Below are 24,477 nucleotides of genomic sequence, written 5' to 3' on the forward strand. Positions count from 1 at the left end.
GTCAGAGCTTCAAGAACATGATCCAGATAGATGTTTCACTGATAAGTAAAGGAAAATATTAGATTATTTCTGTAATCATAGAATCTTAAGGCTGGAAGGGACCTCTGAGGTTTTCTAGTCCTACCCCCTACCCAAGGCAGGAGTCCTTTTACATCTCATACAAATGAATGTCCTTTTTTTTTCTTAGAAATCTCCAGCAATGGAGCATCCACAACTCAGACAGGCAAGTTGTTCCATTAGTTAATTGGTCTCAGTCATGAAATATTTCCTTAATTCCAGGTACGATCTCTCTTTAATGAGTTTCCACCCATTCCTTCTTGTCCTGCCCTCAGGTGCTTTGAAGAGTAAATTAACCATTTCATCTCTGTGACTGCCCCTCAAATACTGGAAGACAGCTACTATGTCATCCCTAATCTTTCTCTTTGTTAGGCTAGACATGTCTAGTTCCTTTAATTGTTCATCATATGGTTTATTCTCCAGACCTCTTGTCATCTTTGTTGCTGTTCTCTGCATACTTTCTATGATCTCAGAATATTTTTTGTATCATGGTGATCAGAACTGGACACAGTATCCCAAGTGTTTACTCAGTAGTACAGTATAAAGTGGTACGATCACTTTCATAATCTTGATACTATCCCTTCACTGACGCAGTCTAGGACTCCACTGTTGAGTTTTTATGTGCGTTTTTTTTTTGGGGGGGGGGGTGGCAGCTGGAGTACCCTGCTGGCTCATACTTATGTGGTGGTCACTAGTACACCTAGATCCATCTCACAGACACTACTGTTGAGTCAAGTACTGCCAATTCTGTACCTAAGAATGTGTTTTCCTGCCTAAATGCAGGAGCTTACTCTTCTCACCACTAAACTGCATCTTATTGGACAGGGCCCCATGCTCAAGTCTGTCAAGATTCTTCTGAATCTTGAGTCTGTGTTCCAAAGAGTTAGCAATTCCCCCTAGCTTGGTCTCATCTGCAAATTTGATGGGTCCCTTCTATCCCCTCATCTAGATCATTTATGAAGATGTTGAAGAGCACAATGGCCAAGATAGAACCTTGAGGTACCCCATTGCAAGCTTCCCTCCATGTAAATGTAATTCCATTAAGACTACACACCAAATGCAGTTGGTCAGCCAGATGTAAACCCATCTGGTGGTGGTACTTTCTAACTCATTGTTTTATCTTACCAGAAGTAGGCTTTGTCAAATGCCTTATAAAGTTGACTATATGCAAAGCATTTCCTTGATTCACTAATCACTTTACCAAAAAAGGTGATGAGGTTTGTTTGACATGATCTGTTTTTAATAAACCCATGCGGGCTTCTATTAATCACCTTGTTCATTTCTAGGTGCTCACAAACCTGCTATTTGATTATTCTTTTCTAGGAAAAGAATAGGATTTTCCCAGGTATTTATATCAAGCTGATTAGCCTATTGCTTCCTGGTTCCACATCAGCTGTTTTCCAGTGCTCTGGCACTTTCTCTGTGCTCCAGGAGCTCTGAAAGATTTTGTTCAGTAGTTCCAAAATCATATAGGCCAGCTTCTTCAGGACCCTGGGATGTAATCTTAATAAATATGCTAGTTTTACATTATACATTCATGGAAATAATCTGTCAATATTCAGAAATAGCACTAGACTTTAGTTAATACAGACATGGCCTACATCTCCTTCATTACAAGTAATGTCCAATGATATAAAAAGCAGCAAGTGATATTTACAACCTCAAAAATATGATCACCTCTTTGACATAAGTTAAAACTATTGGCATCTCAAATATTTGGAGTTTGAATATGGTGGTCCTTTCACCAGGAACAAGGCAATACAACGTGGAAAAGTTCTCCATATATTTCTGTACTTCTGCTCTCTGCCTTATAATAAGAAATGGTATGATACTTGCAGTCCTAAATTGTCAAATCGTGTAGGATTAGGTAATGATTTAGAGATCACTTTGTGTCGCTTTAGAAAAAACTCCACATGTGTTGCTAGAAGATTACTGCAGTCTTCATTCTAGAACCTTTCTTCTTGAGGACCAACTCCGCATTCATCAAACAAGAAAACAAAAATCTAAAGAGTTACGCTGGTGCATTAGTGAAAATGGAAAGATAGATGATACAGTAAAAAAAAAATAAGGAAACAGAAAGCAGATACGCATTAGATTTTTTAAAAATTCTAAATAAAGGTACAGTAAATTCTTTAATTTTCTCATAGGGCGGACATATTCTGGAGCTTAACTTGCTGTTTCCCACAAAGGGAATGTCCTGTTTAGTAGTGTTGCTCCATTCCAGCAGTGAAGCCAGCTTTAAAACCCAGCTTTTCTGCAGACTTTGTTTAGGTTGGTGAGGTTCTGGAAAATGGAGCATTCAGCAGCAGTACAACAGTACTATTGCATATGTGCATATGTACTGCGGCTTATGTGCACATATGTGGAAGTGACAATATTATAGACTACAGATAGTCCTTCACTTACAACCATAAGTGGGCCCCAAATTTCTGCGTCTAAGCAGGATAGTTGTTAAGTGAGTTTTGCTCCATTTTACAACCTTTCTTGCTACAGTTGTTAAGTGAATCACAGCTGTTAAGTTAATAGCACAGTTCTTAAGTGAATCCAGCTTCCCCCTTGACTTTGTTTGTCAGAAAATCGCAAAAGATGATCACCTGACCCTTGGATACTGCAACCATCCTAAATACATTCCAGTTGCCAAGTATTCCAATTTTAATCACATGACCATGGGAATGCTGCAACAGTCCTGTGAAAAATGGTCATAAGTCACTTTTTCCCAGAGCCGTTGTAACTTTGAATGTTCATTAAATGAACAGATCTAAGCCAAGGACTACCTGTAGTCTATAATGTCACTACCACATATGTGCACAGGGATGTAGATAAACCTCACAACAGCATCACTGCAAATCAGGGAACTGCCTTCTCACACGAAAACTATTGCCTCTTGTTCCATAAAGCTGTTGCAGCATAGAAAGGTGTAACTGGCTGGCTTAGCAGCCGTAACTTTTTCTGTTATTTCTGTGGAAGGGCGATGTCACAATAACCTCAAGAAAAATACAAAATATTTCACACTAAGCTATGCTTAATAATAAATCTAAAGTTTTTTTTAAAGTACAGCCACACAAAGTGGTAGTTACCAGTATAAAAAAAGTATTCTGATGACACCTGGTGGCCACTTCACACAAAATTAAAACTGAAATGCTGCTCATCAACAAAATGCCAAGGTTCAAACAGTGAATTACAAGAATCTTGTCTTTTCTTGCATTTCGGGCTATTTTTGCACTGATTATACCTAACCATAAACATATACTGTCTACTTTCATTAACTGCTTAACATATTTCTAAAATGTCAAATGCTTACTATAAACATTTAAAAGTCCACAGTAAGTTTCACATGTTCAGTTGAGCTGCAATATATTATGAGATGGAAAGATTCGGCACAACTGTGCCTAATATACAAATTCAGTGCCACTAAAAGCAGATGTATGATATCCCGTATTGCTGTCATTTTTAAAAAGTTGTTTTATTATCAGTGTAATGAGACCCACCTTTTACAATCAGAGATGTAATAATGAATTTTATTTACAGCTGGAGAAAAATGGGATATCAAACCAGAACAGGTTGCATAAATTCTTATTTATTGCCAAATGTAATTTTTATCTATAAAAATTGACATGAAATATTAAACAAATGAAACAATGGAATTTACCTCCTCAGCCTAATTAATTTAAATGGTCTATTCACAAAATGAAGGGAAGATTTTGCACATGTGTTATTATATTCCTTCTACTACGCCTTGTAGTTTTCCTTACAAACCATACTGTTTCTAAGATTTTATAACTCAGTTATAAAATTTCCACTCGAGACCAAGTACTGATATATTTGTCATGTAATGCTTTTTAAAAAAAAAATCCTATTGTAGAATGAAGATATTCCTAGAAATGCTGGGATGCTCTTTGGCAAGTATGACTCAATAAGACTTCCGTGTTGCATATTTCAGGTCACGGTGTTAAGAAAAAAATAACAGCCATCAGTGCTCTCAGTCAGGAAAAAGCACAGTCAAACTATGTTTCATAATAAAGATCAGCAAAACCCCTCTTAGGCCAGGAAAATAATGTTTCATATCTAAACTGAAATACAGTTTTAGTAATTATACCTTTAGGCCTGAACACAGATTCATACCACCAACCTATAACAATCTACTCTGATGTGAAAATTTCTCTCCCGCACATCAACATATCTTAAGTCCAGTAATTTGAAAAATCATGACTCTATTTGTCTAAATACCATATAGCCAAACAACAGGACATAAATGCAACCAGTTGCTAAGTACCCAAAATGAGATCAGATGACTGCAGGAGTAACTTTCAAATGGAGTAGCTTTCAAATTTCATTGTATTAGTGGAATGCAATGACAATAAAGATATTCTATTCTAATGGTTACAGTCATAACTTTGAGGATGGGCTGTAAGTAACTTTTTCCAAGGCCATTTATTGCAACTTCAAACAGTCGTTAAATGACTGGTCGTAAGTCAAGGGCTACTTTTATATGGAACATGTTTGCACGCATACATACATATGCTCACATATTTCATTAAAGAAAATATGATGATTGAACGATATGGATAGTTTTTTTAAAAAAGCTGTTCTTTTCCACTTTTATCTTTCTTTTCTCACTATTTCCAACCTTAAGTGTTCGGTTTTGAAATTCACACATCTAGGTCATATAATAATTCTAGCCTTCCTGAAATGTACAATACAAATGAGGTCACAAAAATACCAATTTAAAAACAAAACAGCATCTCTGTTGAGAAGAAAGCAAAAAGCCAATTGTTGCAAGCAACAGTATTAGTTGGTGTTGAGTTTTTTTATATGAAGGTAGTAAACTGGATCTTCTATCCTGAAGACAATATCAACTGAGAAAAAAGGGGTGTATTTAACTTACCAGTAAAGAAAAACTAATGGAGAGTAATAGGCCAGTTTGGAATGAGCTATTTCAATTCATCAAAGCCAGGAAAGGGATCATTAAACACAGCAGTGCAAATGTATCAAATTACAAGAAAGACGACAAGTGAAGTTAGAAATAAAAAAAATGTCACTTTTGTATACTGCTACTGTATGCCCTTTGATTCATCATCAGGAAAGCAAGGTTAAAGAACAAACTACAGCCCTTTAGCACACTCAAGTGGGGTAGTCACACATCGATAGCAAATCATACCATGGGTATATAATGGAAAGGATCACTGTGGTGGCAACACTGCTTAAGGATAATTAGGGGCAAACTCTAATTTACCTTTATCACAATATTTGTTTGTTTTAACAAGCCCCAAGCATTGAATGTAGATTTAAGAATGGGCATTGGTGTAATTACCCGAGAATGCCCTTTCTATCTACACTGCGAGAGAGTCCAGGATGGATTAGACTCCTCCCTGTGATGTCATAGAGCTGAGTCTGCCACTATATAAAAAGGCAGCCCCTAGCTGACTCCCCAGTTTTAGGCAAAGATACTTGACAGATGTAGTGTGTCTATGGAAGAAAAAAAAAACAATTAGAAACAACCCTCTTCCTTACTAGAACCGGACATAAAAAGGGTGGGGCTGGACTCTCTTGCAGCATAGATAGAAAGGGCATTCTCAGGTAATTATACCAACACCCATTCTCATCCATGCTGCACCGAGAGTCCAGGATGGGACATACCAAAGCCTGTATGTCCACGGGAGGGCCATCATCAGTTCTGCTTACTCCGCTTGCGGAACAATCCTCTGTAGCACCTGTCTGGCAAAGCAAATGAATCCAGATGATAGTGCTGTATGAAGGGTGACGGAGACGCCCAGGTAGCCGCCCTACAGATCTCTTAGAGAGATGCCTGAGTGGACCAAGCTGCCAATGTAGCTGCGCTCCTGGTGGAGTGAGCTGTTAGGTTCTTGGGCACCAGAAGAGACAAGGTCTGGTAGGCCTTGGCAGTACATGCCCTGATCCATCTACTTAGGATAAGAGAAGAGGTCTTGCACCGCAAGGAGTTTGGAGAAAAGGACACGAACATAGCCTCAGTTTTTCGAAATGCAGCAGTACATTTAATGTAGATGCGTAATGCTCTCTTTACATCCAATCTATGCCACTTGTGCTCCAATTGTGGTTTGGGTGTGAGCAAAAATCTGGCAACACAATGTCTTGAGCTGTATGGAACCAGGTATTGATTTTCGGGACAAAGGTAGGATCTAAATGTAGGACCACCCTGTAAGATACAGAGATCCTGTCTAACTGAGAGTGCCACCAGTTCTGACACTCTCCTGGCTGATGTAATGGGCACTATAAAAAGCACCTTAAAGATCATGAATTGGAGTGACACCGATCTGAGAGGTTCGAATGGTGACCCCGTAAGGGCCTTCAACACCTTAGGAAGATCGCACGTGGGATACCTATGAACCACCGGGGGATGGAGATTAGAGGCCCCTATTAAAAACCTACGAATGGAAGGATGATGGGACAGGGAAGAGAAGTTTTCCCAGTGCAGAACTGATGACAGGGCCACCAACTGGTGGTGGAGGATGTTGGGCGAGAGCCTTTTATCTGACCCGTCCTGAAGGAACAGTAACACGTCAGCTACAGATGCTGAGGTGAGACCACGGTTTTCCTTCAAACACCAATTGCACAAAACCTTCCAGGTGGCATCATAAATGCAGATCGTAGAAGGTTTATGGGAAGCCTGAATGGTGGGGATAACCCTATCAGAAATGCTAGAGTCTCTCAGATGTTGCCACGCTCAAGTGGAATCACTGAGGGCCCAGGTGTTTCAAGGCTCCCTAATGAAGGGAGATTCTGTGGGCTGGGACAAGTTCACCAGATCAGCAAACCAGGGTCTCCTGGGCCAATGAAGTGCCAGGAGAATCAGCTCCGCCTTTTCCTCCAACACCTTCCAAATGACCACCGGAATGATTGGAAGAGGGGGAAAGGCATAGAGGAGACTTTGGGGCCATCTGCTCTGAAGCACATTGATCCCCTCCACTCCCTAAGAAGGAAATCTGGTGAAATAGCTGCTCACCTGAGCATTCAGGAGAGTGGCAAAAAGGTCTACTGTGGGAGTTCCAAACCTGAGAGAAAGATCCCTGAACAGGGAAGGATGGAGACTCCACTCTGAATGGTCAACCCTGCTCCGACTCAGCCAGTCAGCCTGGGTGTTGTCAACCCTGGAAATGTGGTCTGTCCTGATGAATAAAAGGTGCCTCTCTGCCCATCACCCCAGGTGTTCAGCTTCCCTCATCAAGGTCCAGGACCTCATCCCACCCTGTTGATTGACATGTGCCTTTACAGCCATGTTGTCCATCATCACCAACATGTGGGCCCCTGCCACCCTGGCCTGGAAATATTTTAGTGCCAGAAAGATGGCCCTGAGTTTCAGCCGGTTTATGGGGCAAGTCCTGTCTACCTGAGATGAACACCCTTGGGCTATCTCGCCAGCTAGAAGGGCCCCCCAGCCCTGAAGACTGGCATCTGTGATGAAAAGGATTCTGTCTGGTACCTTGAACAGGTGCCCCCTCCAGAGTGCCAGAGATTGCCACCAGCGGAATGAGCAAAGAATCTGTGGTGGGACTCGTACCCTGAAGGAAGTGTGGCTGGCTCCTGCTCGTTGTTATGGTAGCAGGAACCATTGAAGAATCTGAGAATGGAGCTGCGCCCATAGGATGATGCTGATGCAGGAAATCATTTTCCCAAGAAGTCTGGAAAGATGAGATAAGGGGCCTGTGCATTGCCCTTGAATCTGAAGGATCTCGTTTAGGCTTTCCCCACGATCCGGGGAGAGGAAAAACTCGCAAAGGGACGTATCGATGATTGCGCCCAAATGGAGTAGGAGTGAGGTGTCTTTTCTTGAAATTGATAGAAAAACTGTGGTCCTGTCAAAACTGCAACATAGTGTTGAGATGTTGCTGAGCAGAATGGAGCAATGTCAACTGGATCAAGATGTCATCCAGGTAACATTGGAGCCTCACTGGAACTGTTTGAAGTGAAGCCACCAATGCCACCAGTGCTTTGGTGATGACTCTAGGGGCTGACGAGAGCCCAAAAGGAAGGGCTCGGTACTGGAAATGCTTGTTCTGGTAACAAAAACTAAGAAACTGGCGGTGATGGTGCAGTCTATGGAAGAGAGGAGGTCACCCTCCCGAATGCTCTCTGGGATCAAATGCAAGGTCTGCATCTTAAAAACGCCTATTTGGGATAAACCTGTTCAAAAACTTGAGGTTGAGCATGTTTGCCACCATCACCCTCTGATGCCTTTGGGACCATGAAGAGCCTAGAGTAAAAGCCAAGCCCTTGTTGATCAACTGGAACTGGCTGTATGGCCCTTATGTCCATGAGATGTTGAATGGTTGATTCCACAAGGGCCAGTTTAGCACTATCCCGAGAAACGAGATAGTTCACACAAAAACTTGGGGGTGGTGAGAGGAACTCCAACTGCTGATTCGACCTCACCGTCCTGAGCACCCAGGCATCTGATGTTGACTTCTCCCATCTGGAGGCAAAGAAGGCCAAACGACCTCCGATGTGGGGAGAACAGGCATTCACTTGGAGCATCAGAAGGAATGACCTCCTCCTCCTTGAAAGGGCCATTTACCCATATTTTGTTGTTGTCTGCCCACTGCCTCTGGTCATTGTTTCTGGCGCTGAGGGAACGCCCTGTGGTTATGGGAGAAGCAAGAGTTGGACTTGGCCCAGAAGGAGGAGGGACGGAAATGCGGAGCTAGGCGATAATCCACCCTCTTTCCTGTTGAAGAAAGGACCTTTCTCTTGTCCTTGATTTCAACCAGGTATGGGTCCAGGGCTTCTCCAAAGAGCTTCTAATCCAGCACAAGGAGACAATGCCAACTTCCACTTTTGGTGGGAGTCAGATTGCCAATTTTGCAGCCACAGAGCCATCTCACTACCATCAAGGAGGCCATGGCTCTAGAGGCAAACTTGGCTGAATTTAGAGTGGCGTCCGCCGTGAATTCAACAGCTGCAATGATCTTGTTCAGATCCTTATGTGATCTGAAGTCAGAGGGTGGTAAGTGATCTTGCAGTTGATGCAGCCAGAGGAGCAAGGCCCTTGTAAAAAATGATGCTGCTGTTGAGGTTCAGACAGCCCAACTCCTGATGCCTGGTGGTTGCGCTTGAGCGTTTGTTCTGACATCTTATCCTTGACCTTGAGCACGTCCTCTGGCTCAGTGGGGGTGCCCGAGGAGGAAAACAAGGCTATGACTGGAACATCAACAGAAGGCACTACAAGGGCATTGGCCAAGAAAAGGCCCGCTTTATAAAAACGCCTGTCATGAGATGAAGGCCGTGACCCAGCAGCAGGGGAGGCACCCTGCTTTTTAACCAAGTCCAGGAACAACAGAGGAGATGGTGGACCTCTGTATGGACCACTGGCTTGGAGAAGAGGGAGTCTCCATGGCAAGACAAATCCCCTTGGGGTTCTGGGGCCACCTTCTCTAGTGTCAATTAGGCGGTGACCAATGCTTTTTGCAGAAGAGGTTTAAATAAAGCAGTCTTAAAAACAGCCATTGAGGGGGGCTGTTCAAGACAAAACCCTCCTCCTCTGACAAATTAGGGTCCCTGATCTCTCCCTCTTCTTCTTCGGACCCTGAGGAAAGGTTCCACTCTGAGGGATTGGTGTAATTCCTATCATCATATTCCCCCCAGTCAGAGGGTGAAGGGGCCGCTGATCTCCTGATGCCTGAGATATCCCCTATATTGAAGAGGGGCCCCTTGGGAGCAAGCAGGAAACAAGGCCTGACCCCCCCCCAAAGGACAAAGGAGCTGCTGGAAGCCTTCTGCTAGGCCCTGCCTGATAGCCACAGAGACCATATCCACAGAGACCACAGAGACCATATCATTAGGCCCACTGCCAGTGGAGGGTCTACCACTGAAGGCATAAAGGTAGCTTCAGGTCTAGGCCTATGGGCATCCTGGGAGATCTGGCCAGGAGAGGGACCCCGAGGAGCTTGCTTAAAGTTGGGCCCAGATCTGCTTAAATCCTAAAGGCAAAACTCTTCCTCCACTCTTTCAGGTGACCAAGCTTGGAGATGACTGGAGGTGCTGGCTTCAGCCTCCCTCTCCCTGGGACCAACCCCTGGGCAAACCTGCAGACCCCTGGATGGGAAGTCTGTTGTAAATGCCCTCTCATCTGCTTCAAGGTTTTTTGGAATTGCCTTTCCAGAGCAGCATGTCTTTTCTTCTCAGCCCTGAGTTCAGCCTTACAAGTTTTCTTCGGTGCCAGCGCCTTGGCCCTGATCTTTGCTGCAGCCTCTCTCTGCGCAAAATGTCTCTTCCTCTTTCTCTTTTGGGCCTGTGGGCCATGATCTTCTAGGCCCGAGAGCTCTGCTTGGGCCCCATCTGCATCCATGCTGGAGACAGGAAGGACACAAGAGGTGCTGGAAGCAACCCTCATATATGTGCCTCCTATCACTGGGCCAGGCACTCGAGAACAGAAAAAAAGCCTTTTAGGATGATAATTCCTGAAGTCAGGCCAATTTAAAATGGCCACCCTCCATGTGCATTATGGCCAACTGTCACAAAATGGCCACTCGCATGTGTTCTGGTCCCAGTGGGGAAGGCCACAGGAGCCTCTGTCGCTCCTTAGGCTTCTGCAAGCCCCGAGCAAAGAAAAAAACTGCTCTGGCTCAGTGGGGGTGCCTGAGGAGGAAAATGAGTAAAACGGCGCTAAATGGCTGCCTCGAACAACTGAGAGGTGCTGAAACAGATAGCTGCAGCTTGTGGCTGGAGCAGCAGCCCAACCATGCTGGGGAAGGCTGCGTGGGAGGATTCTGAACACTCTCCTTACAGCAGCCTCCCCAGCAGTCCTTGATGCTGCCCAGATCCCGCTCTCGTACTCTCCGCAGCAGGGTAGAGTCCTTGATGCTGCAGGAGAGCAGATCCCCGCGCTCCTCGTGGCACAGCTCCATCGGAGCTCTGGGAGCTGTGTAAAAGGAGTCCTTTTTTTCCTTTCTTTGCTGTCTTCTGTTTGGATGATAACTTCCACTGCTTCCAAGACACTAGCTCAAAGACAAGGAGCTGAGTCAAAGTTGGAGAGCCAGCTAGGGGCTGGCTTTTTATATAGTGTCAGACTCAACTCTATGATGTCACAGGGCAGAGTCTAACCTATCTTGGATTCTTGGCGCAGCATGGATAAGAATTAATCTACATATTCCTATACCATGATACCAACTAAGACCAAGCATATGATTTAACTACAGTAGTGTTGCCAGGAGGGTAACATGGAGTTCATTCTTTCCAGTAAGAAACAATTCTGTGTATCCAAGCAAGCAACAATGTTTTATTCTGTGGACAATCCCACACTGCAACCAGCATATTTCACACCACCAATCATCAAAGTTCATACATCGTAATTACACCAAAGGATTGCCTACTTTTAGAGTCCTGCTATCAAAAAAAAGCATCTGTATGTGGCTTACTTTTGCTGGAAAAAATCATAGCTCAAAGTCAAGAAACTGAATTGATGCCTCTTTGCAAATTTGCAAAAAGCCATTTATGAAACTGAAATAGTTTGCAAGCCTGCAACTAAAAGCTATTCCTTTACTCATTTCTGCTTGCTTCACTGTCCATATTGTTTTCAAATGATTGTTGAAAATGTTTATTCATATGATACACAATCTTGATTCACACAATGCATGAGCTATGCCTCATCAGAGGTCCTTTAATGGTGAGGAGTCAAGAAGACTAAGATTTCTCTGGTAGCACAAACTTCAGACTATGAATATGCAGGATCTCCTGTAAGCCTATCATGATTTTCCTGTTCAAGGATATCAGCTCCATCAAAGACAACTCCATCTTTGTTGTTAAATGAATACTGAAACATATTTCCCACTTTGAAGCTGAAGCTATTTCAACCCACAATGGCATGGATGCCACTTGCTTTAATGAGTAAGTCCATCCAGAGCAGATTCTGTTGCTGAGACCCTGACCTCACAATTTAGCATCTTATATATTTAGTCCTTGCATGTAACATCTAAAATGACATTAGACTGACTGGCTGAAGGTTTCCCCTGTCCAGTTGTGTCCAACTCTAGGGGGTGGTCTTTATCTCCCTCTCCTAGCCAAGAGAGATTGTGTTGTCCAAAGAAGCTTCTGTGGTTGTGTGGCCAGCATGACAATGAGTATAGGCACACAGAATGTACTCTCTTCTCATCAAAGTGGTACCTATTTATCTACTCACATGTGCATGGTTTTGAGCTGCTAGGTTGGCAGGAGCTGGGGCAAATAACAGGAGCTCACCCTGTCACAAGGTGTTCGGGTCTCCAACCCAAGTTGTCAGTTTTCCAGCTGGCAAGCTCAGCATCTTTAACAACTGAGACATTGTGCCCTCTAATCTAGATAATACATGGTTATGTAAAGCTTCAGGTCTCAGCTATTTTGAAGTCATTTCTAAACTAAGTAGGGTTTTTTCACCCTAAACATCGGCCTTAAATAGAATCCATCCATCCATCCATCCAAGTAAGCAAGATGGTTTCTAGAGGTTGGCAAACAATTGCAAACACTCTTGAATGATATTTCAGCCCAGCTCTAAGACTGATTTAGACATAAAAGAAACCTGGTATCTTCATGGAAAATTCATGACAGAAGACAGTATTAGTTTCTCTGCCTGTTATCACATACAAGTGTTGTTTTGAAAAGTGACATACAAATAAATTAAAAATTCAATTCTGTTCTTTGTCTGGTTTGTTTTGCTTTTTAAGGACTGTGTGCCTGTTCTCATTTTTATTTGTCTAGATCAGGGTTGCCAAACATGATTTCATTGAGGACCACAACAGGATTGTGCTTGACCTTGGGCAGGGGGAGTGGGCGTGGCCAGGGTGGTTTTGGCCAGTTAGACATCACTTGTGTCGAGGGCGCCTTTGGTGGCCTGAGTACTCTGCCAGTGAAAATGAGCTCCAGAGATCCGTTTCCAGCTGGAATGGCCTCCTGCAATCCTCTGCCAGGGAAACCGAAGCTCTCTTTTCGCTGGCAGAGGCACCTTGGCCAGTCTTTCATTGTTTCCAGGGTTGCCCAATGAGCCTGATCTAAGCACCCCGCATGCTGGATCTGGCCCCCAGGCCTTGAGTTTGACACCCCTGGCCTAGATCTTTAAACTTTAGTTTAGGGCAATTTACTTTTAAAAAATTGTTCTAAGTCCAATTGTTTTAAATTGTTTTATTGGCTGTTCTAATTGTTTTCTATGTAGCCAGCTTTGGAAACTTTGCTTTGATTGAAGAGTGGGGTATAACTTTAAAATAGATAGATAAATCAATAAAATAATTATCAAACCCATACCATTCTATAAATTATGATGAGTTGCAATCATGGAAAAATACCGCTCTCTTATAAAAATGTTATAAAACCCTAAATTTAGAATGCAAAGTTTCCATTTTATTTAAAAATTAAAACTCACACTGTGCTGCAGTTGTGTTTGGCAGTTGAATTAGTGGCACCCCAACTGAGTTAAAGTGCTTTTTTCCTGTTAGGATATATATTACCATATCCTTTTGTTTAAAGGCCTAAGAGAAAGCTAGAGGGAAAAAAGTACAACAAAGAAGAAAAAAATGAATATGAAAAAAATGAAGTGTAATGAGAGACAGCAAGAGACAAGATATTGAGAAAACCTGATATCGGGGGTGTTCTGGACTAGCAGGCTTGTAGCCTGCAAATCTGATTGGCCCGCTGAAAGCCGATCGTGATTGGTCGCCATAGACTGATGTGATTGGCCAGTAAACGGGCTACCGCAATTGGCCCTGCCAAGAGCGGCAAACTCAAATCACCTTCATTGGCTGCCTAGCCGCAGCCAGCCCTATATAAGGGGCTGCTGCGGCTGGGGTTAGTTGCTCAGATCTGAAGTCACAAATAAAGAGCTTTAGTTACTATCTGAGTCTTGCCTCCGTTCTTGAACCGTCCTCCCAGATTAACACTGGCGACGAGGATGGGATGTGGAGGCAACGAAAGCTATTGAAATTGAGCTAGCCGAAGGAGCACGTGGCCGACAGAGCGCAACGACGGCGACATGGCCAGCAGCGCTATACCACCCGCACCATTCGATCCAGCTAGCGAAGATTGGGACTCATACATGGACAGATTTCAAATGTTCCTGGAGTCCAACAACCTCAAAGATGCCACGCCCAGCAAGAAATGAGCCGTTTTTCTAACCCATTGTGGACCAGCCGTTTTTAAGATGGCTAAAGCCTTAGCCAAGCCAGCTGAAGTTAAAACCATGGATTGGGACACCCTTGCTCCCTTCCTGTGCAACCATTACGCCCCAGCCATGCCAACTCTCATTCGCAGGCATGAGTTCTACCAGAGGGACCAAGGTGAAGGTGAGAGCGTTGGGGATTTTGTGGCAGACCTGAGGAACCTGGGTGGTTTGTGTGGCTTCGCCAACCTCGAAGAAGCCATGAGAGATCGCATCGTCCTTGGCCTCAGAGACCCCACCGTCCAGAGCAAGATCATGGCCAAGGGGGACATCTCGCTTGCAGATGCCATAGCAGACGCCACAGCAGCTGAAGCCACTCGTAAATCGGCAGCACGAATGCGTCGAACCAGCGGGACCAACCGCCAACCCACCAACGATGCTGGGAAACCTTCAGACAAGTACACATCAACCACCCATCACGAAGACGTCGAGTCATCCTCAGACAGCGAGGAAGAAGAAGTCCACAGGCTCCGGGCAAAACGAGAGCAACGGGACCAGCGGGGTCGCAAGTCTAACTACCAATGCGCCGGATGTGGGGGAAACCACCCCTGATCCGAATGCAGATTCTTAGATGCCATATGCCGTTTTTGCGAGAAATGGGGACACATCACGAAGGTATGCAGAAACAAGAGAAATTCCAGCCCCAGACGCAGAGGGAGCAGCCCAAAGAGAAACGATGGCAATGCCACCACGCAGAGGGACCGCCCTAGCAACCAGTGGAACCGGTACAGCAGACCCCGAAGGTTTAATGACGCCCCCAGATGAGAGGAGGCTCATCAAACCATCACCATCGGCCACACTTCATCACTTGACGCTAAAAAGATCCGAGTAGAGGTCACGACTGAAAACAAACCATGCAACATGGAAGTCAACTCTGGGTCATCTCTATCCATGGTATCCTGGAGAACACTCAAGCAGCTAATCCCCAACATCCAACGCCAAGACCTCAGCAGTCAGAGACTCATACTAAAAGACTATCAAGGCAACCGGATTCCAGTCGCAGGTACCCGCCATGTGCAGGTCTCGTTCAAGGGACATAAGGCAATTCTACCACTCACCATCGTAGACCGAGACCGGCCAAGTCTATTGGGTCTTCACTGGTTCGCGCCATTAGGAATCGGAATGGCTGGCATCCATCACACTGAAGACAATGACTGGGAGGCGGCTCTCGTCCACGACTTCTGAGAAGTGTTCAACGAAAGCCTAGGCAAGTACAAGGGGTACCCTATTTCATTTAATCTTCGCCCCGACATAGCACCCATTCGTCTAAAGCCACGCCGAGTTCCCTTTGCTCTTAAATCCAAAATTGATGAGCAACTGGACAAATTAATTGCGCAAGGCGTGTTAGAACCTATTGACCACGCCCGATGGGAGACACCAATTGTCACCCCCATAAAACCTGACGGGTCCATAAGAATCTGCGGTGACTACAAGGCCACCCTCAATCACGCACTACAGCAGAGCGCCTACCCAGTGCCAGTTGTTCAACATCTCCTGCATTCACTTGGGGGTGGCAAAATATTCGCAAAATTAGATCTGGCCCAAGCGTATCAACAGCTACCAGTTGATCCCGAGACTGCAGAAGCCCAAACTATAGTCACACATCATGGTGCATTCAAATGCAACAGACTCCAGTTTGGTGTAAGCGTAGCCCCAGGCATCTTTCAAAGCCTGATGGAGAGACAAGGAATAAAAGGGGTCGTGCCCTATTTTGATGATGTATTAATAGCAGCACCCATAAAAAACCAATTAGAAAAACATCTCAGAACAGTCCTACAGAGGTTCAAAAACGCTGGCCTCAAGGTTAAGAAGGAAAAGTGCCAGCTTTGCACAGAAAGGGTGGAGTTTCTTGGCTACCTCCTTGACAAGCAAGGAATCCACCCCACAGAAAAAAATTTGGCAGCTATCAAAAACACCCCAAGACCCAAAAACAAAACTGACTTCCAAGCCTTCCTGGGACTTATTAACTTTTATAACATCTTCCTACCCCAGAAGGCCACTGTTGCTGAGCCCCTCCATAGACTACTCGATAAAAGGGCATCCCGGATTTGGGGATGTCGGGAGGAACACGCCTTCCAGCAAGTAAAAGACCTCCTTACCTCAAAGGCAGTACTAATTCAGTATAACGAGACACTACCTTTGACTGTCATGTGTGATGCCTCACCATTTGGGGTAGGGGCTATCCTGAGCCACGTCCTACCAAACAGCTCAGAAGCACCAATTGCATTTTTTTCACGAACTCTATCAAAAACAGAAAGAAACTATTGCCAATTAGATAAGGAAGCCCTTGCTATTGTCTCTGCAATAAAACGATTTCATGAATATGTTTATGGGAGGCCGTTTTCTATTATAACGGATCATAAGCCACTACTTGGGATCCTGGAGGGCGACAAACCTACTCCACACATTCTCTCCCCCAGAATGACGCGATGGTCAGAATTTCTCGCCGCCTACGACTATCAATTAAAATACCGCCCCGGGAAATCTATTCCCCACACAGATGCCTTGAGCCGCTCAACGCTACCCGAGCCACTGGAAGACTGCTGCTCCTGCAACACATCACACCAAACAGCACAACCAACAAGAGCCCAGCTGAACTCCTGATGAAACTCAGATCGCCTCTAGATCATTTGCACCCTGCCTACACCCCGGAAAAGCCCCTGGGTTCCAGCAGCAAGCACCGTGTTTTCAAGGTAGGAGACCTTGTTTTCGCAAAAAAATTTTCTGGGGATCCCCTTTGGATTCCTGCCCAGGTAACTCAAGTTACGGGTCCCCGCTCCTACCGTCTACTCACCACTGATGGCAGACCATGGAAATGCCGTATTGACCAACTGCGCTCTAGACTAACCACATCTTCCAACCCTGACCCTAACTTTGACACTGGGGGGAGGGAAAGCAGTGAACTCAGAATTAGAACCAACACCTGTTTATTCTGAGCTAACACCGAGATCACCGCACCATGGTTGGCAACACTCACCAACTGCAGCTGAGACTGGACAGTCAAACGCTTCGCCAAGAAGCAGCAACCAGGCAGGTTCAGCGAGCCCCGGGAGGCATGGCAGTAACAGCGAGGCTGAGGACTCCATCACCCCGGGAGCACCAGAGGAGAGCCCTAACCATGACACCGGTTCACCGTTCCTGTTTGATCCAGCAAGCAGTCCATCTGAACCCGGGTTTGAACAGGGTCAAGCGGAACTGCGTAAGTCAGGCAGACAGGTGCGAAGACCTGCCTACCTGCGAGACTATATTACTCCACCCCTTAAATGGTACCGAGAGGGGGGGTGTTCCGGACTAGCAGGCTCGTAGCCTGCAAATCTGATTGGCCCGCTGAAAGCCAATCGTGATTGGTTGCCATAGACTGATGCGATTGGCCAGTAAACGGGCTGCCGCGATTGGCCCTGCCAAGAGTGGCAAACTCAAATTGCCTTCATTGGCTGCCTAGCCGCAGCCAGCCCTATATAAGGGGCTGCTGCAGCTGGGGTTAGTTGCTCAGATCTGAAGTCACAAATAAAGAACTTTAGTTACTATCTGAGTCTTGCCTCCGTTCTTGAACCGTCCTCCCAGATATTACAGGGGGGGGGGAGGGGGGAAAGTATGCTAGCTAAAATAGAAGAGCAAAGCATTTAAACATTTGAAATTTCAACGGCTCAAAAATTGTGAATTGCAGTATCTTCATTCAGACCACAATGACTCCAAAATGGAAGGAGTACAGATATACAGATTCAGCTTGTCCATGCACAAACTGAAACAGGCTGTTAACTGTTCTATTTCAAGTCTGGGTTTACTGGAAATTACCCCTACAGTACTGATGGATCAGACAAATTAAAGTATACTGAAGATCTTGTTTTATAAACCACAATTCTCTATGTGGCTTTGTTTTAGAAATCCCTTTGACTTCCACCATGGTTTCATTATGATTGCTTGGCAGTATTACTTCCACTTGCATGCATGTTTATTGAAAACACAATCCATTTTCTTGGTCGGGGGGGAGAATAAAAATTCACTTCATGTAAATCTACCCTCATCTCAAGCATTTTTACTGTATAGTTTATTTATTCATTTATAATGTGCTTTCAGCCCTGAATAAAAATCTAAATACCATACAGTCCTACTGTTTTATTGTAGTATATCAGGTAAAACTGAAGGACATTGCCAAGAAATGGAAACACATACACTGTAGAGTAACATTAGAAAAATGGGCCTCCTGTAAACTTTGGAACTTTTTCAACAGATATAAATCTAAAATTGTTGAATTAGTGAAAATGTATAGTCCTATACATTATTTCCAAGTATAGGAAATTATTTCTCAAAGTTCAATGAAACTCATATACAGTGAGTAGAAAATTTAATCAAACTGGATCTACTTTTCATTTATTCTTAAACTTACTCATGAAACTTTGTGACATGCCTAACTATACAAAGTATAGGGACATTTCACATATCTCATTTGTTTGGAAAGCAGAGACTGTGTTTTCAACAATGCATTTTATTTATAAATATATAAGTTGAATAACAAATATAGGGGCACTAAAGCAACCCACAATACAAAACCACTGAGGTGTCATAGTTAACATGTTAAACTAGGTTTGCGGTGACCCAGCTTCAAATTTATCCTTAGCCATGGATGTTTTTTCTTCGCCAATCTATGCACACACAAAAATATTTTTTTCCTGAACTAAAAGGTAGACAGAAAAGAGATGCAGAAAAGTAAAAGTAAAAAATCCCATCACTTGCTTACATCATACCATCGGGTTAATGTTACATGTTATGTGGAAAAAACAAAAACAGAAAATGATGCTCCCTCTCCAATCATAGCAACCAATCGCTAAAATCATCCTGTCCCTAAAGAGAACTGTATGAATGAACGTTCACCACGAATGCAAAACAGCTTAGCTGAGAAGAATCAAATTCTAGGCACTAGGGTTTTCCTTTTGTCTAAATTCTAGAATTCTACCATGCAATTCACGCTTATCCTATAATATTCCTCCTCTTGAAAGAAAACATTTTGTCAAAAATTCAAAAGTTCCATGTGTGTAATAATAAAATTCATGAGCCTTGGGAGGTTTGTTACCAAACTGTCATTTTATATTTGGATCCTTTCAGTACTGCTGCCAACTACATGAGCACAACATGTGCACACACAGCAAATTCAAAAAGCAATCTTCAAATAAGATAAGCATCAGAAGTGGTGATATGTTGTCCTCACTAGAAGATTTACCATAAATCTAAGCTACTTGCCTGTTCAGTTATAATACACAACTATTAGTAAATATGCTTACCTCTTAATATGGGACTATTATATACTTGTACTATGAACCTATACTTCAAGACAGAAGGCAACTGATGTACATTTGTCAAATCTTTCCTTCTTTAGATTGTCAGCCAAGTTGGGAAAGGCGGAAGAATGTAGTGAAACTTGCCAAAATCAATACCCTGCATCCATAAACCTTGTCCTCTACAATCCCCACATAAAAAAAATCCCAATTTTGGTTAAGGTTTTATTTGCATTTCTTAGAAATACCTAACATTTTGTGTACAAATCATTCAAAAAAATGACAATATGATCATAGGATGATCCATAAGGTAAGATCACATAGATAAACCATGTGAAAAAAAACATCAAAGCCCCAGGCTACGTCATTGTAGTTGTACTTTTAAAGTTGTAGCAACGTTTCGGCAGAATCTCATCTGCCATTATCAGGCTTCTGTATAGTGTTCATCCAGATGAACACTACACAGAAGCCTGATGATGGCAGATGAGATTCTGCCGAAACGTTGCTACAACTTTAAGAGCACAACTACAATGACGAGGAAAATACCAGAACAAAGCTGAATGCCATCCCTGGAATTAAATTTTAGCCCATTGGTGACTTCCTTCCTTCCTTCCTTCCTTCCTTTTCTATAACTGCCCATCTCAATCCAACTGATTTTGGGCAACAAATCCCAAAAATTGTCATATCACAACAATTAAAACCACAAAAGCACTGACAAATTGTACATATAGGCAAACAAAAGGTGTAGTAATTCTCCAGGTAACAGAGCTCCTAACATTTTTAGAACTCCAGGCTCCTGCAAGCACCCGGGCCTTCCTTTATGTGGGCAATATTTGAGATTTTTAAAAAAACTTTGTGCATTTTTAGGATTCCCTATGACAAGGGGAAACCATGTGTTGCAGGAACAGCAGGTATATATTTCCCTTTTAAATCCTCCAAAACTGGGGAAACTGACCTGAATTCTTTAGAGAGGAGATAGTTAGAGAGGTTGGATATTCATTTTGGCCTTTAATCCTTTAACTGTCCTTACTACTGAACAAAAGCAGTTTTGCCAACTCTTGCCTTCCTCCATAATGGAAGATTGGCTTTTTCTATACCTCAGTCTTGCTTTTGAAAGTAGCTGTGGACCAACCCACTTCAAAGGATTACTATTTTAAGGATAAAGTGAAAAGAGACGCCCACATAATCCACTTTGAACTCTTGGAGACAGTAAATTATATGAGTAAAATTAAGGTGACATAAGTTTAGGCTTTTATAATTGGATAATTATTTTATAGTTATCCTCATTGCAATTGCAAACATATAAGCCAATTTTATTCTTTTTCTGTATTTTTAACTGTTGTTTGTCATTTGTTTGTTAATTATTTCTGTGGTTGGACCAGCTCTGGAAAAAAGCTGTTCAGGAAGAGACAGTTTATAGCTACTCAGATCAGATACTATTTGGGTGCAGGACATGAGGACAAAAAGGAGGGACACGTTCTCCTTTGGCTAGATGTTTGGTAACCATACACCAATGTCCTTTCCATGCAGAAAAATGTGTTCTGAATTAAACAATTTCCAGACCATTTTTAACTACCTGCTTCTTTCCAAAACGACGAACATCCTCCACAGCAACCGCCCGACTTTAACAATAGACTAAATGTATCCTCCTGGTGCAATCCAACTCTAGGTACAGTGTTATTCCTAATGCATTTGTAGCAGTTTTCTTACCTAATTCCTTCACAAGTATAAGAAAGAATACACAAGATGTAGCAACTAAACCTGTTTACCCAGTTTAAGCCTCAGTAAACTGAACACTTGGATCGGATAGCACCAGGAAATACAGGGTTATAGTCTAGTTTGGAAAGCCAATTTTAAAAAACACAATTTCCAGAAGATAAAGGCAAACAATTTCTGTATTGTTGTTAACAAATCTACATGGACATACATTGTATGCATACATGGCAGAGTTATTAAATACATTTCAAATTAATTTCTAGGTAGCTTGCATGCCCTTGTGTATTTTTTTTAAATGTTCTAAAAAGCATTGTATCTGTTCAAAGACATCCTTAAAGTGAGTTAAACATCACCCACTTTGTCAAGCAAAATATGTATGTTTTAAAAATTCTGTATCAGTCTTTTTTTAAATGTAAATGACCTATACGAATACCAGCTTTGATTCTGACCTGTCACCAAAAGCTATGCTGGCTGAGGAATTCTGGGTATTAAAATCCCCGCATTGGCTTATGCCCAGATTGGGGAACCTAATTTGTTTCATAGAGCAGCTCAAAAAACTTTCATTATGTGTATCCTTGTGCAATGTGTATCATTAAGATTTGACCATGCATAAAATATACCCAAGTTAAAGTAGAAGACTGTAATTACATTTGCAACTGGTTTAAAATAAGAAAAATGCTTCAATCTTGCACTAAAAGCTCAATATTGTTTGTTACTTGAATTATATGGCTACTTGAAACCACAACCATTATTATTATATTTACAGAATGCCAAATTTCTACAAATTTTATCAGTTTGTAAGCAAGATACATTAAAAATTATACAATAAAGTATTCAAAGAAGAAATCTACAAAGTAATCGATACAGAGTAAAATAAACTTAACCAAACCAAACTATAAACAAGCCAAGATGGAATCGAGGCCCAAATGCCCTCTCTGCACAATTCTGTTATAAGCTGCTGTCAACTCTTTGAGGTAGGCCAGGTGAGGAAAGAGAAGAGCAAGGATTTCAATAATGTCATTTTACTGATGTGGGGTGTAACAACAGACTCTCAAAAACCTGCCAGAATATCCTTCTACCTCCTAGTATACTAAGCAGTATCCTAGCAGAGTTGTTTTGAATTTCTCACACTTTCTCCTTTCCTAGGGTAAGTTGCCATTTAGTTGCTCTTAACAATTCTTGCACTCCTTCACTAAGGTTATCTTTGTATAACCATCATTCCAAATAATAGGCACAGCAACTTAAAAGCAGCATTGTTTAGTCTCGATCACCCTCACCTCCATGAAGGTTGGCATTGCTGATAGTTTCTACCAAACTGGTCAGGCCAATTCCAATGAGAGGATGACATCCTGTACATAACTAGGTGCCAATACATGTAGCACTTTGGGGGTTAGTTCCAGCACTTTACGCTTCACCAGGAAGCTTGCTGGCAACCAGTGCAAGGCCTGTAGCACCGGACTAACATGCTGCTACCAGCAAACCTCAATCAGCACAAGGGCCACTGCATTCTGAGCCAACTGCAGCTTCAAAGGCAGCTGCATTCAGAGCACATTGCAGTAGTCTAAGCATGAGTCACTGCAGCAAGATCTTCCTGCCCCTTCCTGCCTTCAATTGGAGTGCATAAAAAAACATGCAGCATGTTAGATAGTTCTATCACAACATCCAGGCCAATAAATAAAAGTATCTATGGCTATTTTCTATTTTTTAAAAGTACACAGATTGGGATTATGTAGTGTTTTGGATTCAAAGAAAAAAAAAGTGCTTTGAAATACACACACAATACCTGTCAGCAAATTCTTAAGCCCAGAATAATTTGTTGCAGCCATGGAACCCCAATTTGCTAAGAGAAGTTTTCATTAGGTATTATGTAAGCATCCCTGTATACTCCAAAGAATTAGTTTTCCCAGAAAAATTGAGTACTGCACAAACCTTAAGGCAAATCTTTGCCACTATACAAGCAACATACATGAGGGAGCTAGATAAACTGAATGATACATTCTATAATAAATATTCTTCTGAGCAAAACTACATCCCTTTTTATTCAAGATGTAAATCGACATCAAACTCTTAGCTCTTCCCAAACATTTTTTTTAAAGTCCTGACTCATACTGGAAAGTCAAAAATCAGGCTGCATGATATAAATGACAAAGTATTTATATTCTGTTCCCAAGAAAACCACATGGATATATTCAGGCAGCTATCAGGCTTCAGGCTTTTTCCTTAATATTACAATACCTAGTCACTATTGGTGACATCTCATTATTTGGATGTTGAATATTAATACCATCAATCTCATAGATCATCATCTATTACTATTGCTATCATATTCTTAACAGGAATTGTGAAAAACTCATTGAAGAACATCCGCAGATTTCTCCTGTTCCAGAAAGCTTTGGTAACATGAAAGAATCTAAACAGATTGACCTTTTATTCCAGGTACGGAATTGCTGTGGTTATTCTGTTTCAGCCTACCCCAATCTGAAAACATTAACAGTGCAATGATAGTCAAATAAAAAGGTTTTCTGGCAAAGGGATTACAGAAGTTGAAGCCCACTATATACAATCCAAGTTGAAGGAAGTTGCTAAGCAGAATATACTCATCCCAGGAAATATAGAACACCTTGCTGCTTCAAAAGCCTGGGGATATTCTGTACCAGCATTGCTATGGGCTATTTTGAAGAGAACCTTAACATAAACACAATTGTATGTAGGACACCAATACTGTATCTTGCCTTGATCTTTTAATTTATTAAGATTTCACAAAGTTTCAGAGTGCCTGCATTTTGTTTAGCATTATAATACTGAACCCCAATCGGAAGCCATCCAAACTTCTGCAAGGCAAGCCCTAGAGCTCATCCAAATGTTGCCACAAATTTTTAGTGTCAAAGGAGCATGCCTGAGCATGCTTTAAAAATATTCAAAACAGGGTCTTTTTATTACAAGAGAAATGTTCCATAACGCTGCACACTTTTTAATTCAGTTGAGAAGTACATCACATCCTTCATCTGGCTCCACTTCTCTTGTTGGATCCACTCATCAGACAGACTTTGGCAGAAATCTTGACAGAATGACAACCATGTAGCACAGGGTGAGGAACTCTGGGAGTTGAAGTCCACAAGTCTTGCCAAGGTTGGAGAACCCTGATTCTAGCAGGAGTGTGTGTTGAGAGATCGTACTCTAAACCACATTGGCAAACTTCGGGTGTGTGGACGTCACCTCCCCAAATCTTAAAACTGCCAAGATCTTAAGACATCTTAAAGTTGCTAAGAAGAAGAA

General features: G+C 42.6%; 1 protein-coding gene across 1 annotated transcript in view; it reads right to left on the reverse strand.

Annotated features, from left to right (window-relative positions):
- Positions 1 to 24,477, reverse strand: part of ZNF407 (zinc finger protein 407) — a 354,338-nt gene that overhangs the window by 328,893 nt on the left and 968 nt on the right. The gene's annotated exons all lie outside the window — the stretch shown is intronic.

Source organism: Pseudonaja textilis, chromosome 3 (assembly GCF_049901715.1).
Source record: "Pseudonaja textilis isolate UNSWEBS1 chromosome 3, rPseTex1.2, whole genome shotgun sequence".
NCBI classification, from domain to species: Eukaryota; Metazoa; Chordata; class Lepidosauria; order Squamata; family Elapidae; genus Pseudonaja; species Pseudonaja textilis.